Source organism: Hipposideros armiger, unplaced genomic scaffold, assembly GCF_001890085.2.
Source record: "Hipposideros armiger isolate ML-2016 unplaced genomic scaffold, ASM189008v1 scaffold_506, whole genome shotgun sequence".
Classification (NCBI taxonomy): Eukaryota; Metazoa; Chordata; class Mammalia; order Chiroptera; family Hipposideridae; genus Hipposideros; species Hipposideros armiger.
Window position 1 is genome coordinate 258,291 of NW_017731856.1, and position 16,599 is coordinate 274,889.

The following is a 16,599-nucleotide window of genomic DNA, read 5'->3' on the forward strand; positions in this document are numbered from 1 at the left end:
GAGACTACAATTCAGCTGGAGGGGTTTAGTGAGGAATAACATATCATAAATTAGGAAAGTGATTGTGACAAAAAGGATGAAGACCTAGCAGAGGAAAGGATGCTGGCAAAAAGCATCATATTAAAGGAACTCTTCAGGGATATTGTACGACATTGAAAACACAGGATAAAATGTTGGAAGCTAATCCAAATGTAGGCAGGAGTATGGCAGTTCACCAGGGCATACAAAAGATGCTCATTTGGTATTTTACATTATATAGTGAGAAGACGGCAGCACTGTTCAAATTACTCAAACTACTCTTGATATAGTTTTTTATAAAGAAATAAAAGTTTCATTCTCAAAGTTTCTAATGTTTTAAATTGCAATGTCCTAAACAAATGTTACTCTTTTTTCATTTTCCTGTGCATATACAACTGATAAAAAGAGAGTTTTTAACGTTTTTGACAAAAATGTTAAAGGCCTTGGAAAATCATAATTTTCCTATTGATTAAGATCACTTTGCATGTTTTCCACTTGCATGGTCTTTTTATGGTCTTGCATTACCATGCAAAGTGAGAGCTGCCTGTATTTATTGAGCCAAATGGGCACTCTTATAAATGGTGGGGATACAATGCTGCCTTATGAAAGATTATTCCAATGTAGATTTATTGAGTGTCTGCCATGTGCCAGGCTGCATAAACACATGTGAATAAAAAGTAGTCGTTTTTCTCAAAGAATTTCCATTTCAGTTGATTGATGAAGGACAAGATCATTATACCACAACATATGTATAGAATGTATATGATCCATTTCTTTGAATGCAGTTGTAGGGAAATACTAGGCATTATAAGACCCTAGAGGAAGGACATCTGACTTATTAGCCTAGGAGTGTAAAGGTTGGGAGAGGTTGGGAGGCAGCCTAGAGGGCTTAGGAGTTAATTTGGAGAAGCTGTGCCAAAGAGCGAGCCAGAGGTGAGAAAGTTGTGCATGGAGAGGGCAGGATATTTTAAAAAGTTGACTCTTGCTGGGACGTAGAAGGCAAGATAGGGGACAGATCAGCAATGCCATGGAACTGGTAGGGCAATGGAAGAACCCTTGGGGTTTTTCCCCAGTTCCTTTTAAATTAAGTTATAATTTGTGTACAACGAAATTGACCTATTTTGGCGTGTTGTTAGGTGTGTTTGATGTAAGTCCTGCAACCACCTCCACAATCAAGATGAAAAACATTTACAACACCCCTTAAAATCCTCCGTGCTCCTGAGTGACTAACCCCTCTTTCACCCCCAGACCCTGGCAACCACTGATATGTTTTCTGTCCTTACGCTTTGCCTTTTCCAGAATATCATGTAATGGAATCATACAGTATATAGTCTTTGAAGGCTGGCTTCTTTCACTTAGTGTAATACTTTTGAGATTCACCCATATTGCTGCATGCAAAAAAAATGCCTTTGGTTTTTAAGCAAGAGATTTGATTGTAGGATGGATTTGAGAGGAGCAAGGCTAGAGGCTTTTACTATAATTTCGCCAGGTGATGATGGAGGAGATTTTCAGAGGAGGGACTTGGTTTGGGGAGCATATAGGAGGTTGAATTGGTCTCCACTGAGGTAGGGAATCTAGGAGTAAGTATTATAACAGGTGGGGAACAGGAGGCCCAGCATGGTGGCTGTGTTGGGGGGAGTGTGGGATTATCCTGAGGTGAAGTCCAGCAGGGGGTGGGCAGTGGAGGACTTGCTTCCTCTCCTTCCTTATCTTCTGATCTCTGCCTAAATCAAATTGGCTAAGCACTGACCTTGCTTCATGAAAGGGCTCCCTTTTCTCTTAATCTCACCACATCATCACCAAGAACTTGCTCCCAAGGCCTTGCTTTGGATTGTGGATTCTAAAATGAGGAATGTCCTTTTCATATAACATCAGCTAACCCAGTTCATAAGTGGTCACACGTAGTTTTCCATAGGTAACAGTGTAAATGTCTTTAGAGAAGCTATGATTTCTCGGTTCATGGAGCTGGACATCAGAGTTCAGTAGTCACGAAATACCGACGGGCTGGGGATTCTCTTTTGTGAAGATCCTTCCACCAGAAGTGTTTCTCTTGAACTGTATTTTTGAAGATACTTCATTTGAATCAGTTTGAGCCATATGGGATGGAAGCAGTGATGAAGGAATACAATAGTATTCTTATTTAATATATGACTGACTCATTTTCTGTGGACACTCTTGATTCAGTGAGGATTCTGGGGCTGCATCTAAGCTAATGGGATCATTCTGTGCTCGATTAATAATGCCTAGGAAGGAAGCATCCTGGGAAGTGGTCAGCAGAGTATTTGCTCCTCCAAGGAAGAAATTTTCAGAAAGGTGATTAACCACACACATGCTTATACCTAAAAAGGGTTGGATGCAAAATAAGCCCACAGCTATGATTACAACTGACATAGCCTTTCATCTTCAGGACCACTCCACGAGGTAAAGAGTATGTTTCTCCTGTCTTAGAGATGGGGAAGCCGTGATCCAGGGAGGTCAAGTAACTTTCCCTAAACCAGGCGGCTAGTACTGGCAGAGCTGGAATTCCAACCCACGTAGCCTGGCTCCAGAGTCCATGCTCTTCTGTGTATTCCATGCTCTCTTTAGAGGTCTAGAATGCTAGCCCTGGAAGGACTCCCGGAGTGTGTGTCCTTCCTCCACTCTTCATTTTACAGCTAAGAGGAACGATAGAGCGGGCCCTGAAATGACTCACTCAGGATCACAGAGGATGGTGAAATCAGTTACCCCTCTGCCTGGGGCTCTTGCCACTCTTGCAAATTCTGTACCTTTGTCTTGGTTGCTTGTCACTTTCATATCAGTGAAGAATAATGTTGCTGAAGTAGGCAGCCTGGCAAAATGGGTGTTTAATTCCATCCTTTCCCTTGGCCTCAGCTCTCTCTTGCCTGTGAGTGTACTAATTGGCACTCTTCCTGTCCCCTCTGTCACTTTATTATTCCCTCGAGAGCCTGGAATCACCTTTACTGTTCTCCAGCCTGTCTTGTTTGATCATTGATTGTCCGATCTTTTGCTCTTTCTGGTTGCTGCCTAGGGGCAGTGAGGGAGGGAGAAGTTGCCTGACCAGCTGGGTGGGAGTAGAGTTTGGGATAAAGGAGGACTACCATAGGATTGGGGATATTCCAGTGCCAGTCAAAGACCTTCTCTTAGGGGTTCTGTCCTTTGCAGTTTTGACCCTCCTGCCCCACCTGTATCCCCCACATCTCACCCTCCTCATTTGGTGCAGGGCGTCCCTCCCTGTGCAATTGGGGTTCAGACCTAGAGACAGTGTTGATGAATTTGCTTGTTCCAAGCATTTATTCACATGGAACCTTGATTACAAAGAGCATCTGGGACAGAAAAGGGAGCTCTGGCCTTAACAGCTTACATTCCATACTTGTGGTAGTTTTATTTTGAGGAGCCACAGCTTGGGGGATAAATTAATTTGTTAATCTTTCTTTTTATAAAAGTTCCTTACGTAAGCTTATTCCAGTAGAAAGGCTGATGCTTTTCTCGTCTTTCCTCCTTCTCTCCCGTGGTCCTTTTCTCCTTTCCTTCTTTCCTCCCTTGTATAGAGGATCTTCGTAAAAATTTAACTCTTGTTCTTGTCTCTTCCACCCACCCAACCTGGAATGAAGTTGAATATTAATGCATTATGGTCACCATTCTCCATTGACTTACTCGTTCTCCACATTCTCTATAATTAAAAATGTCCTTCTCAATTTCAACTCGAAATACCTGAAAAGCTCCTAGTTTAGTTAAGAGAAAGCAAATTTCCCTAGGTAAGTTCCCATATGTTTTCTGTAAAAACTGGCATACATTTTCTTTGTGTTTTACCCCTGTCAAATGAGATCCTTATAAGAGTAATCAGCCAGACTAAGCCACTCATCTCCTTTTTTGTCTGCATTTTCTGAAGTAATTTTAACTCTTTTGGTGCTGTCCAAGAATGTTTGCTGCTTCGTGTCACAAGTGTTGGATTCCTGAGCTTGCCACCTTCCTTTCAGCTTTCTGAGATGGCTGCTGGACTCGAGGTCTGTTTTGAATAGGGGCGTGTGCTCAGAAAATTTCCTTCTAGGCCATGGGAAGGGCCCCAGCAAACGTGTTCACATGCCTCATTTCTTTTTGTCAGGTTTACATACCATGTTTTCCCCCAAATAAGACCTAACTGGAAAATAAGCCCTAGCATGGTTTCTTAGGATGCTTCTAATATAAGCCCTACCCCAAACATAAGCCCCAGTTGAGATCGTCAGCCAGATATGACTGTTTGAATAAATGTAGGTTTTTGTACTTGAATAAATGAATAAATGTAGATTGTTGGAGCAAAAATTAATATAAGACCCGGTCTTATTTTCGGGGAAACACAGTGTATTTTTGCGTGCTTTTTCTTAGAGGGGGCCCTACGTGTATAAGCTTTAGGCCTTACTAAACCTGCATTCACTCTTGAGTAATCCCCTTCAAGAAATATATATATAGCAAGAGTTCCTATCACCTTAATTAGTCACCTAATCCAACTATACTCTCTGCGGACCCCCAGTTGTGCCATAACTTCTTTTGCCTCTTATATTCTGGTCTCTGAAAATGCAGACCAGCTGCTCATCCACAGTGAAGAGATGAAGGCCCTGACAGAAACCTTGCCTGAGGGGTACTTTAAAGCCTGGGCAGTGTAGTCTTACATTGCAATGAGAGGCTTAAGTATGGACACAGACTGACTTGACCTAGTGGAGAGCTGGGTTTGGCAGAGGTGAGTTTAAGTTTCTAGTTCTTTCTCTCATGGGCAAGGAAGCACATCCCTTTTCCAAAAATAGACTGGAAGCTGTCTTTGTAAAATGCTTTGTAGCATAAGCACATACACAGAAACCTTGGTCAGCCTCTAGAAGGGTTTTCCTGGTCTCACAGTCTTAAAAATCCATTTTCTTCCTGTTTCTTCCCTCATTCCCATCATTTGCCAAGTCCTATAAGTTGATTATTCTAGTTTGAGTTGCCTCTTGGAACTGCCCCCTCCTTTAAGGGGGGCAGGGAGCTCATGATACTGTGGAGTTAGGTAGGGGTAGTGGTTTATAAAGTAAACTCATACCCCTCCTTTACTCATTTCAGCCTCACTGCCCTACTGCCAGATGGTTGTGTTAACAGGTCACTTCACCTTCAGAGTTCCCTCCAGGTCATTGTACTTTTTGGGAGTAGAGGGCCCCCAAATGAGGGGCCCCATTTGGAGGCTTTTAAAAACATCTCCGACTTTTTTCCTACTCGGCCCCAAAACGTCATCCATTTCAAACTCTTTCTTGTCAGAATACACCCTTCTATGTTCAAGGTCCTCCTTAGGAATAGACCAGCCTACCTCGCCACTTCCATCTCTCCCTGACACTCTTTTTCTTTTTATAATTGTGTCCTAGCCATATTGTTTCCCAAGTATGCCTCCTATTTTGCGGTCTTTTTGTTTAAGACCCTTAACGCCCTGTACTCTGTGGGACAATTATTTGTATGTTTGTGTGGTGCTCCAGAGTCGACTAAAAAATTCTTGAAAGTGCTTTGTCTTATTTAATTGTAGTAGTGGTAGGTGTCCAAGTACTCAGTGGAAAAAGCAGCCCCAGTCTCCTGCAAAGACCTTTAGGAAGAATCCACCTGAGCACTCCAAACCCTAATTATCTGTCTTCCCCACCACACCCTGAGCAACTCCACAGCTGGGACTGTGCCCCCCCAAATTGCCAGTGCTGGAAGTGTAGAGCAGCAGTCTCTTGAACTAAAAAGATAGACATGCTTGTTTCTTATTCATGGGATGCTCTTCTACAGCCTTTGAATAGGATTTTTTTTTCTTGTTTTAGCCAAAAGCTCCAAATTTTTGTCAAACTTACTAGAAAAAGAACATTAAACGCTATTCCACTATTAATTGAGGTGTCACTAATCACTTTGTGTTTGAACTTTTAAATTATTAAAAAAAACTTCCCATGTTTACATATATGTATGTATAAAAACTTTTAAAATTTGAATGAATTTTAAAATTTATATTTTGAAAATTTATCAGTGTACTTTTGGCTAATTGGGTTGATGTGTAACTAAGGTTAGTAATGATCTATCTTAAGCACAGCCTTGATATTTCTTTGAATTATTATTTTTTTTGACATTTCCAAACAGGATGTGTGGAATGTCAAATGGAAGGAAGGTGAATATAGTAGTGGTTTAAATAAAGTAAAGGTTTAATTTGTGAATTTTTAATTTGAGTTTGTTGTGTAGCTATTATGGTCAAGTACTCAGCAAATAATGTAAAGCAGTGCATATTGTTTGAAGCTTTTAATCAGCTCTTTGCAAATAGATCTTAAATCTAAATCAATATTAAAAGTGTCCTAAAGAATATAATTGTTTCATTAGACAACCTGAGCTTTGGGTAAATTTGTAGACTCTTGAACCCTGTAATATGCAAAGGAGTAAGCTTAGGCATAACATAAGCATAAATCATTGTAATTTGCATAATTTATCTCTACAGCATAAATATTGTACTCATGTAGTAAAACTGCTGTCCTGGAAATCAGATTTCCACTGCCCGAGTATTTGTGGGCTTGGAGGAGGTTTTAGGGTTATGTTTGTGTTTAGATTTAATTTGAATGGTAAGTTAAGATTTATGGTGAGCAGTGTGCATAATGTTTTATTTACTTTTCCAAAGCTTATGAAACATGAATTTGATCTTTGGGAGCCAAATTCAGGAAATATGGTATAATTCTATTTTAATTGTTTATTTTAATTGCACCTTATTTCTGTTTGTTTGCAAGTTGTGTATTTAAGACATTAACATATTTAATACCCTGTGACTAGATGTATTTAACTTCCTACTAGACTCATGCTTTCAGAGTTTTGGACTCTGAAAACAGGAGCAACATAAGACCTGTCTTTTGCTTAAAGTACTGAATAATTACATGCTGATATTTTCATTACATGAAACACATACCCCTGGTTTACTTGACAGTAAGAATGAGGCATGCTTAGCTTCTGTAACAGACTGTGTACTCCTTCATTCATCCATTAATATATACATTTATTTTTTAAAATATTTATCAAGTTCATACCATGTGCTATGAAGTATAGTGGATGTAGTGGTGAACAAAATAGAAAATTTCTTTCTTGCCCTCAAAGTATCTTAGAACTGGTAGGGAAGAAAAATATGAAACCAGGCAACCATAGTACCACATGATAAATACAGGAGTGCCAAAAACTTCCTGGAAGGAGTGATACCGCTACCTCCTTATTTTTCAGTGTTAAGCAGGTAAAGGAGTCAAGGAAGAGTGGCTAGGAATGTTCCTGGCATGAGGAAAAGCATTGGTAAAATCCCAGAGTAAAGAGAGAAGTGAGAGCATTAGACTACTAGTTAAAACTTTGGGCAACAAAAATTCAGATAATCAGAACTCTCATTTTGGATCAGAAAATTTTTCTTCTGCATTGTACTTTGATGAGAAGTGAGCAATGACTACAACTTTATTGTTTGATTCCCACTCCCTTATAACAGAAATGCTAAATTATTTTAGAAAATTTGAATTATTCATAACTACCAAAAATTAAAAATCACTTATAATCATATTATGTAGGTATCATCTTATTTGTCATTTTATAACTATTCTTTCAGATTTTTTCCTGTGCATCTTTAATTTTATGAAATTGAAAAGATGCCTAACATGATTTTTTAAACTGATATTTTGTACTTAAGAGTCACATTGTTTTCATATCTTTGTGGTGGTACTTGTAAAATATGAATTTTAATGGCTATATAGCATTCTGTCATGAACCATTATTTATTTATAGAGCCTCCATTATTGGAAAGTAGTTTGTTTCCAACTTTCGCTGTTTTAAATACTGCTGCGGTGAATGTATTTGTGTTTAAACTTTTAAGTCCTTGATTATTTCCCTAGGGTAATAAAAAACCATGTCCTTTATGCTATATTTTTGCTTTTTTTTTTTGTAGATATAAACTGCTTGTTTACTTCCACCCCCACCCCCACAAAGATCAGTCCAGCACTGATGACGTGAGGCCTTGAATCTAAATCTTTAGATCTTGGGTGTTCAGACCAGTGCTCTCCATGACAACCTGCTTGAAGAGCAAATTTGAAAATGAATCTCATTACATCTATACAAGTGAAAGCCTAAGTTGAACTAGACATTATATGGCTAGACTTGAAATGTAAGGCTAGCATTGTTATATATTGATATAAATATGAAACTGTTATATCCAGTTTTTTTAGAGTGTCCACACATCTAGAAATATTTTACTCGGGCATTTTTTTTAACAGAGGAATTAAATCTTTTATAAGGGGTGTTCTTCAACTGTATGACTAAATAATCTTTCCATCAGTGATTTGGATTATGTCTAATTAGGTAAATTCCTTTGTGGAGTTAAGAATCACAAAAGAAAAAAGGAATTGTTCCTTGGGTAAGCATTTTTCCTTAAAGATGTTGAGAGGCTGATTTTGCACAGAACTAGGTAGAAGATCCTAATGATAGGAACCATTTGACATGCAGGGGTTATTACTTTTTACAGATTTTACGCTGTTTCAGGGCTAAAGTCCTGTTGTCTTCCTCTGCTCATCCTGTGTCCACCTTAGTGCCAAGCATATTATACTCAATAAATATTCCCCCAGAAACGCTTTAAAAAACAATCACTTTATTGAGATATAATTCACATACCATACAATTCATGTACCTAGGGTGTTTTTATTGGTTTCAGTGGTTTTTCGTATATTCAGAGTTGTGTAACCATCACCACAATCAATTTTAGGACATTTTTATCACCTCAAAAAGAAACCCATACCCCTTAGCTACCTATCACCTCCAACAATGCCATCCCCGTGCAGCTCTGGGCAACCACTGGTCTACTTGCTGTCTCTGGATTTGCCTGTTCTGGACATTTCATATAAGTGGAATCATACTATGTATGGTATTTTGTGACTGTCTTCTTTCACTTATGTAACACTCAGTATACATCCATGTTATACCTTGTATAAGTATTTCACTCCTTTTTGCCAATTAATACACCATTATATGTAGATATTACACTTTGTTTATTCATCTATAGTTGATGGAATAAATACTGTTTAGTATCTAAATGCATTTGGGTAAGTGTGCTCTACAAAGGCAAAAATTAAGGAAGAAGTGAAGTTGCAAGACCCCAAATTGGGGATGCCTTCATAGCTTGATAGTGATTAAGGTATATATTAAATACATTTTGAATTAAATTCGTGTGGTTGTTGGGTCTAAGGGAAGAATGTCACACCAATCAGTATATTTTGTCAGTTCCACCTGTTGAATACTTCTTAAATCTGCTCTTACCACCGTATTTCTAGTACCTCATCCAAGCCACATCTTTGATTTGGTCGTTGCTTCACCACTACCATCCCTGAGAGCTGGCTTAAGGACCATTTCTAAAAATGTCATTTTCCCTTAGGATTCAGAAGTCCTTAACATAGCTTGCATGGTTGTGTAACATCAGGCCCTTGCTGCCTTTTCTCCTCTTCCCCTTCTATGATATTTACTTTGTATTTAACAAGAGATAATGGAGTGCTTTCTGAAGTTGTTTGGGCACCCTACATTTCAGCTTGTACCACTTCAAGAACTGTATGTTGAAAACCCCTTTTGAAACCTGGTATAGTGGAAATACCTCATGAGCTCTGGAGTCCACTGTGCATGTTTCCTCTGAGTCTCTTATCTGAAACATAGAGATGGTACCTTACAAGTTGTCATGAAGGGTAAAGAAGATAATGTGTGAAAGTATCTAGCACATAATAGGTGCTTAATAAACTATGTCCTTTCCATTTTTCATTGGTATCATTTGTATGTGGTGACTTAGGTGAGTTTGATATCACCCCCCCTTTTTTTTTCTGAAAAAAGGGATTGATGCACTATGATGATTGCCTGTTGTTTAGGGTTGTTGTTTTTTTTTTTCCTTCCAAAGTCTGTATCTTTGTCTCAGAATCCTGTTTTTGTGAAGTCCCTGGAATTTTATTACTGATCTAAACCTCTGCCTAGCAACAGTACTTCCTTGTTCCCCTGTCTGTAAAAAGGAGATCACTTATTGTCTTTTTTTCTCAAACAGTTGTGTATCTTTATGATTTCTTCATTTTGAAAGTAATTGTTGTTCATTTAAAAAAGAAGAAAATTCAGAAAATTGAGAAATGAAGAGAAGGAGATAACATTCAGTTGCAGCCCAATCACTTGCTGTAGCCATTATGGTTTATGGTTTTGCAGACTTTTCTATGCTTATATACATATACATGTCCATGTTTTTTGAAATAGAAGTTAGGTGATACTGTGTGTTTATGTATTTTGTTTAATTGCTCTTTTTCACTTGCCAGTATAGACATTTTTTAGTGTTAGTATCATGGATGTAAATGATTTCTTATGACCTCATAGAATCCCATTGTATGGGAGTATCAATAATTATATTGTCAGCAGTCCTCTTTGAATAGACGTTTAGGTTGTATCTTAACTTACGGCTATTTTAAACAGTTTTGGCTTTAATTTTGAGTCATGAGTTATTCTGATAGGCTTTTTACCTCCTGAGTGAGTAGTTCTCATGAAACAATTTCCCTGAGGTTTAATGCCAGATCCAGTTCAAACTTGCTCCTCTTCCTTTTCACAGATCTTTTGTAATGTCACCACTCATGTGACAGTACTTTCTCTCCTTTCAGCTTCATTATTTTGCTCTTACCTGGTGCTAGTTTTCTAATTTCTTCATAACCTCACCTCCAGTTTACTTTAGCAAAACCGCATAGTCTTTGTCTGCCCCACACCGCTGTCCTGAGTTTAACTTTTCGATAATTATTCCTTCATATTGGTTGACATCTTTTTCCGTTCCTCTATCGATCCTTATTAAATTTATTAATTTGTTTCCATTATGTTTCCTGTTACCTTATTGCAAATGTAGGATTATTTAAATTTTTAGTTTTATTATTGTAAAAGAGGGTCGCTTGCTTTCTTTCAAAAATGAATCAATGGAGTGCTTTGTAATGTGTAGTACATCAAAAGGCACATCTTTACAATTAATTGTCTGTAGCCCAAATTGGGCTATTCCTATGATTCTTTTTAATCCAGTCCTGCTATTACTCCTTTTGGGTCTGTTTTTTGGCCCATAGCCAGTTGATTATGGCTCCTTAGGGAGCATTAGCTATTTTAAATACTTTCAATATGAAGCTAAGTATATCATATTGTATGTTCGAAAGCCACGGTTATTAAACTTGGGCATGCACCTATGTGATCAACTTGGAGGTCTTGTTAATTATGGACTACTGGACCTTACCCCAGCTTTTCTGATTCTTGAGATCTTGGATGGGGCTTGAGGATTTGCATTTCTAACAAGTCCCCAGATAATGCTGATTTTGCTTGTCTTGGGACCATACATTGAGAATAACTATTCTAAAGGAACATAGAAATTATTTTTCAGTTATATATACTCACTGTAATTATCTGTACTCTTTTTCTCTTTACACTGGTACATTTGATAGATATGACCGAGCATACTTTAGTATTATCTATCACTTATTTAAAACAAAACAAAACAAAAACCCTTATTGGCAAAATATAGAAGAGTTATTGGGTACAGAGCTATAGCTTGGTGTGAGCAAGACCAGGAGACAAAGTATCTGGAGTCCTAGTTTGGAGCCTGGGTTTTTTAGTCCAAGACAAGTTTCTTTAAGTCTCTTACAGTCTTAGTTTCCTTGCAGAAAAAATAATTGGGTGATTGCCACCTGATCTCTCTGGACCTGCTCCTCTACTTCCTAAATCTGCAGGTAGATCCTCAGTGTGTTTAAATAGGTTCACAATGCCAACTATCTCAATTAAGAAATGTTTATGTGTTTTCAACAAATGTTCAAAGTAGTTTTGTTCGTTTATTTGTTTTTAATTGGGGAATTGGGGAAGGGGAACAGCCAAGTTGTTGTCCTTTAGTCTTAGTTGTGGAGGACGCAGCTAGCTCAGCTCCAAGTCCAGTCACGCTGCTCAGCTCAAGGTGCTGTGTTCAATTAGTTGCGGGTGGGCATAGCCACCATCCCATGCGGGAGTCAAACCAGCAGCCTCGTTGTTAAGAGCGCATGCTCTATCCCCTGAGCCACCGGGGCGGCAGCTCAGCTCAAGGTGCCGAGTTCAGTTTTAGTTGCGGGCAGGCGTAGCCCAGCATCTCGAACAGGCAACCTTGTTGTTAGGAGCACATGCTCTCACCAGCTGAGCCATCCTGCCACCTGTTGGCAGCTCAACGGCAGCTCAGCTCGGGCTCAGCTCACTGGCCCATGTGGGAATCGAACTGGCGACCCTGTTACTCAGAGCTCGCACTCTTAAGCAAGCTCTTAACCAACTGAGCCACTCAGCCGGCCCTCAAAGTAGTTTTAATAGAGGTTTCATCATGATGGGTATTTAGAACTTGGATGATGAAATACTTTGAAATCATAGGTATTCCAAATGCCTTTGGAAATCAGAGCTACAAAACAGGTGATGGTCTGTATGTCAGGTTTGCTAGAATATAAGGTTGAGCCTGGAGAAAAGAAGGAGGTGAGAGAGAAATTTTAAAATAATGGGAATTGAAACTGTCATTGGATTCATTTGATTCATTGAATCCAGGTTCAGTTCAGTGTGCAGTTCTCTGGTTCCTTATCAGATATACGAAGTGTGATCAAACAATATGGTGAATGTTTACATTAAAAAAAATTACAGTAAAAGACACATTGCCATTATTCCCCCTCAAAATACTCCCCCTCGCTTCAAACACACTTATCCCATCCTTCTTGCCACTTTCTGAAGCAGTTACGGAAGTCTTCTTTTTTGAGTGTCTTTAGTTGCTCTGTCATCCCTGACTCAATGTCCTGAGTCATTTTGACTTTGGGAAAGAGCCAGAAGTTGCACTGTGCCAGATCCAGTGAATAAGGTGGATGAGGACACAGCGTAATGTTTTTATTTGACAGAAATTGCCGTATACCAGAAGTGATGTGTGACACGGAGCATTGTCATGATGGAGGATGATTTACGATACATTTTAAAACACACCTTCTCTCAACCGTAGCTCACACCAAACTGACTGCACTGAACAAGTTGAAACTTGTCACACACTGTTACTAAGGCTCGACGTGCCACTTCCCGTATTGAATAACCCTGCCTTTCCGTTAGATGGCACTCGGCAGCAGCATTCACTGTATTTTGTGATCACAACAGAAAGGCTCTGTGTCACACACTGTTTCTGGTATATGTCAATTTCTGTCAAATAAAAACATTACGCTGTGTCCTCATCCACCTTATTCACTGGATCTGGTGCTGTGCAACTTCTGGCTCTTCCCCAAAGTCAAAATGAGCATGAAAGGTAAACGTTTTGAATGGATTCAGGACATTGAGGCAGCCACACAGCAACTAAAGACACTCATGAAAGAACACTTCCAGAACTGCTTCAGAAAGTGGCAAGAATGATGGGATAAGTGTGTTTGAAATGAGGGGGAGTATTTTGAGGGGGATGAATGGCAATGTGTCTTTTACTGTAATAAATTTTTTAAAAATTTAAACATTCACCATATATTTTGATCACACCTCATCACTAGTAGTTGTTATACTTTTTAGCATACTGGCAATTTAGACCTTTGGGTTTGAAGTTTTTTGTACTTGACAGCTGAGATGGGGGAGATGTATGAAATCTTTTGCAGTGGCTGTCAGGCATATTATTTGTATTTTAACAGAAAGGATCCACTCTTAGAAAAGCACAAGAGGAAAAAGGGCTGTAGGTGTGTGAAAGGAGAGGCCACGGCAATGCCTGGCAGCTGATAAGAACTGGTGCATAGTAAGATGAGCCGGAAGTTTCCTCTAAGCACCGCAGCCTCTCATGTTTAGACTTGGTAAAAAAGCTGCTGATTTAGCCAGAGATGCTTCAGTAATGTTGTAGAGACAGGCCCTTGTTCTCTGAGGCTGTCACTGTGGGTTGGAATTTCAAATCTTTTCAGAAAGGCTCTTTGACTTTTATTATTATTATTGTGCTCTCCCTCACCCCTTTTTTATGGCATGACATGTGTGGTCTTCTTTTCTTGTCAGCAATTAGGAGAAAAACCTCAACAGGGTAAGAAGCCTTATGACACAGAAAACATTTGCCTGAAGTGTTCCCATGTGAGCAATGGGCATGGGCATCTCTCAGAGAGAGAGGGGGAGAAAAGACTTTTTGTTGAGAGTGACAGGCAGACAGGACGAGCAAAGTTGAACTTAAATCCTTTCATTGATATTGAAAAGTCATAAGCCTTCATATGACACTGCCACATTCAACTCACTGTGTGATTGGGAGCCCTGTAGCTTGTACCGTAGTGTGTGTGTGTGTGTGTGTGTGTGTGTGTGTGTGTGTGTACAGTGTAAACATTTTATGAACTGCAGTGTCTGATCCATCCGTCTGTCTGGGCAAGAATGTCCCTTGATAGTAAAAAGAACAGCAATCAGGACAGAATTGGTCAATGCGGCATGTCTAATGGTGGGGAGATATTTGAAGGACTCGCTATAGACACAATAGTCTCTCTAAATAGCCTCTTTGCACCCGGAGTCTTATTGCAAACAGGTTCATTAAGGAGAGACATTCTGACACACAGCATCACAGTAATGAAAGTAGCTGTTTTTCTAATATTGTATCTTGCCACTTCAGTTATGCCGCTTGTACAAGATTTCCCTTGTGTTGTTGTATATTTCTTCAGAAAAAGAATCAGTCTTCATAGAATATACAATTATTTTGTACAGGAATGTATAACTCATACCTAAGATCCAGTCCTCCCTGTTTATGTGCACTAGTGCAAAAATAATTGGCAAACACATCTTCCAGACCAAAAGATCCCAGCACCTTCAATTTGTTGGGGTAGAAGATGTTGAACCAGAGTTATAATAAACTTGAAAAAAGAAATGTGTAATGTTCAAATGGATTTGTGATCAATCATAAAAGAAAAAAAAATATTAGTACAGTTTCCCATGAGGTGTAATTTTTTTTTCCTAGGGTTTTAGCTAACTCCAGGATAGTATTTGTTCAAAGAGGGGGAAAATGCAAAAGGTTTTCATCCGCCAAGCTTTACATATAACTACTATATGATGACTTAAGCTATTGGATTTTCTGCCTGTTAATGTACAGCATGAACATTATGAACATGGAAAAAAAAAGGTTATATTGGTTTAAAAGTGGATATGGAAAATTTAATGTGCTCAAGTGGGAACAATGGCATATTAAAAAAAAACACTCATGACACAGATCTAATAATTCAGTTGCCCCTGTAGGAGAAGGGTTTCAGCTCTGATACTGGCTCATAGTTTATTTTTATATACACCTCTGGTCCCAGCAGTATACCCCGGGTGTGGGTTCCAGAGAAAAGAAAAGAAAATAACCTGTAGGGAAATCAGCCTGGAAACCTTTCATTAAATACATTGTACTTTGTATTGTGTCATTCACAGAGTCTTCCAGAAATAAAGAAAGGAAAAACCTGTTATCAGCCTGCATGTGTGAAATATTATATTTGAATACTATCATTTGTTTTAAGATTAAGGCCGAAGCAGCAGACATATTAGTTATTATTCACTTACATCTGGTAGATAATGCAACAGGGATTTAAAAATTCTTTTTCCATTTCTAGTTCCTGACTTCCTCTCTGCCTTCCTTGCACTAAACAATGGCAGAGATTCTACTTGAACATCAAACTGTGCTGGCTAGAATATTTTCATGTTGGAAATGTTGCCCCTTTAGAGAGGATTGGGTGGTGAGGGTAATAAAATCAGTCTTAAAATTCTTGGTAGAGTTGATCTGTCATTTAGCAAAAGAGGCATTTCTGGGGGAAAATGGAGAAAGCGTTAAATACATCCTTTCATGAGAAAAATATACGTGGTAGGGGTGTAACTGTGAATAGTGACACCTTTATCAAGTTGAATGTCCTTTGGAGCGAGCCTTTGTCTTGTCGTTATAGTTCATGTATTGTTGGTGGTGGGCCTTTAAAATCTGTAAACGTCTTCTCTTTTTTTGCTGACTATTCATGCAGGACATGCTAGGCAAACCAACTGTGACACATATTCTGCCTATACATGTAACTGTCTCTTGGACGAAAATGAACACATATCTTAAACCTAAACCTTGGGTGCCACAGAATAGTATTTATGAACTTCCAGAATGGCAGGTATTAAGAGTTTGGTTTTGACCTCAGATACCTGGGAGCACATTGTCCTACACAGTCTGTTGAAATATTTATTATTTCTGAAGCAGCCTGTGTTGAAAATCTTGTTTTACATACAGAGGGTCATAAGCCTACCAATCTCACTAAATTGAGTCTGTTAGACTCCATGCCACCTCTTGGCCCTGGGACAGATATAGCACATTACACTCCAGATTAGATCACCTTTCTAAGAAAAAAGTTCTTGTATAAGATAGGTGTAGAGGGGTGACCGGTTAGCTCAGTTGGTTAGAGCATGGTGCTGAGAACACCAAGGTTGCTGGTTCAATCCCCACACGGGCCACTGTGAGCTGCGCCCTCCTTAAAGAGTCAACTATGCCATTGTAGCATGAAAGCAATGTGTAACCAATGACCATGGCTGTTCCCCAATAAAAAATAAAAAGATGGGCATAGAGTTTTGGAAAAGTATGGTATACTCTTAGAT

The 16,599-nt window shown here is 39.0% G+C and overlaps 1 protein-coding gene and 1 non-coding gene across 2 annotated transcripts in view; both read left to right on the forward strand.

The window, feature by feature from the left end:
- The window catches only part of BNC2 (basonuclin zinc finger protein 2), a 410,108-nt gene that overhangs the window by 74,708 nt on the left and 318,801 nt on the right, over nucleotides 1-16,599 (forward strand). The gene's annotated exons all lie outside the window — the stretch shown is intronic.
- Nucleotides 16,385-16,458, forward strand: TRNAL-GAG (transfer RNA leucine (anticodon GAG)). Its single transcript has one exon. It is a non-coding gene; the product is annotated as a tRNA-Leu (tRNA).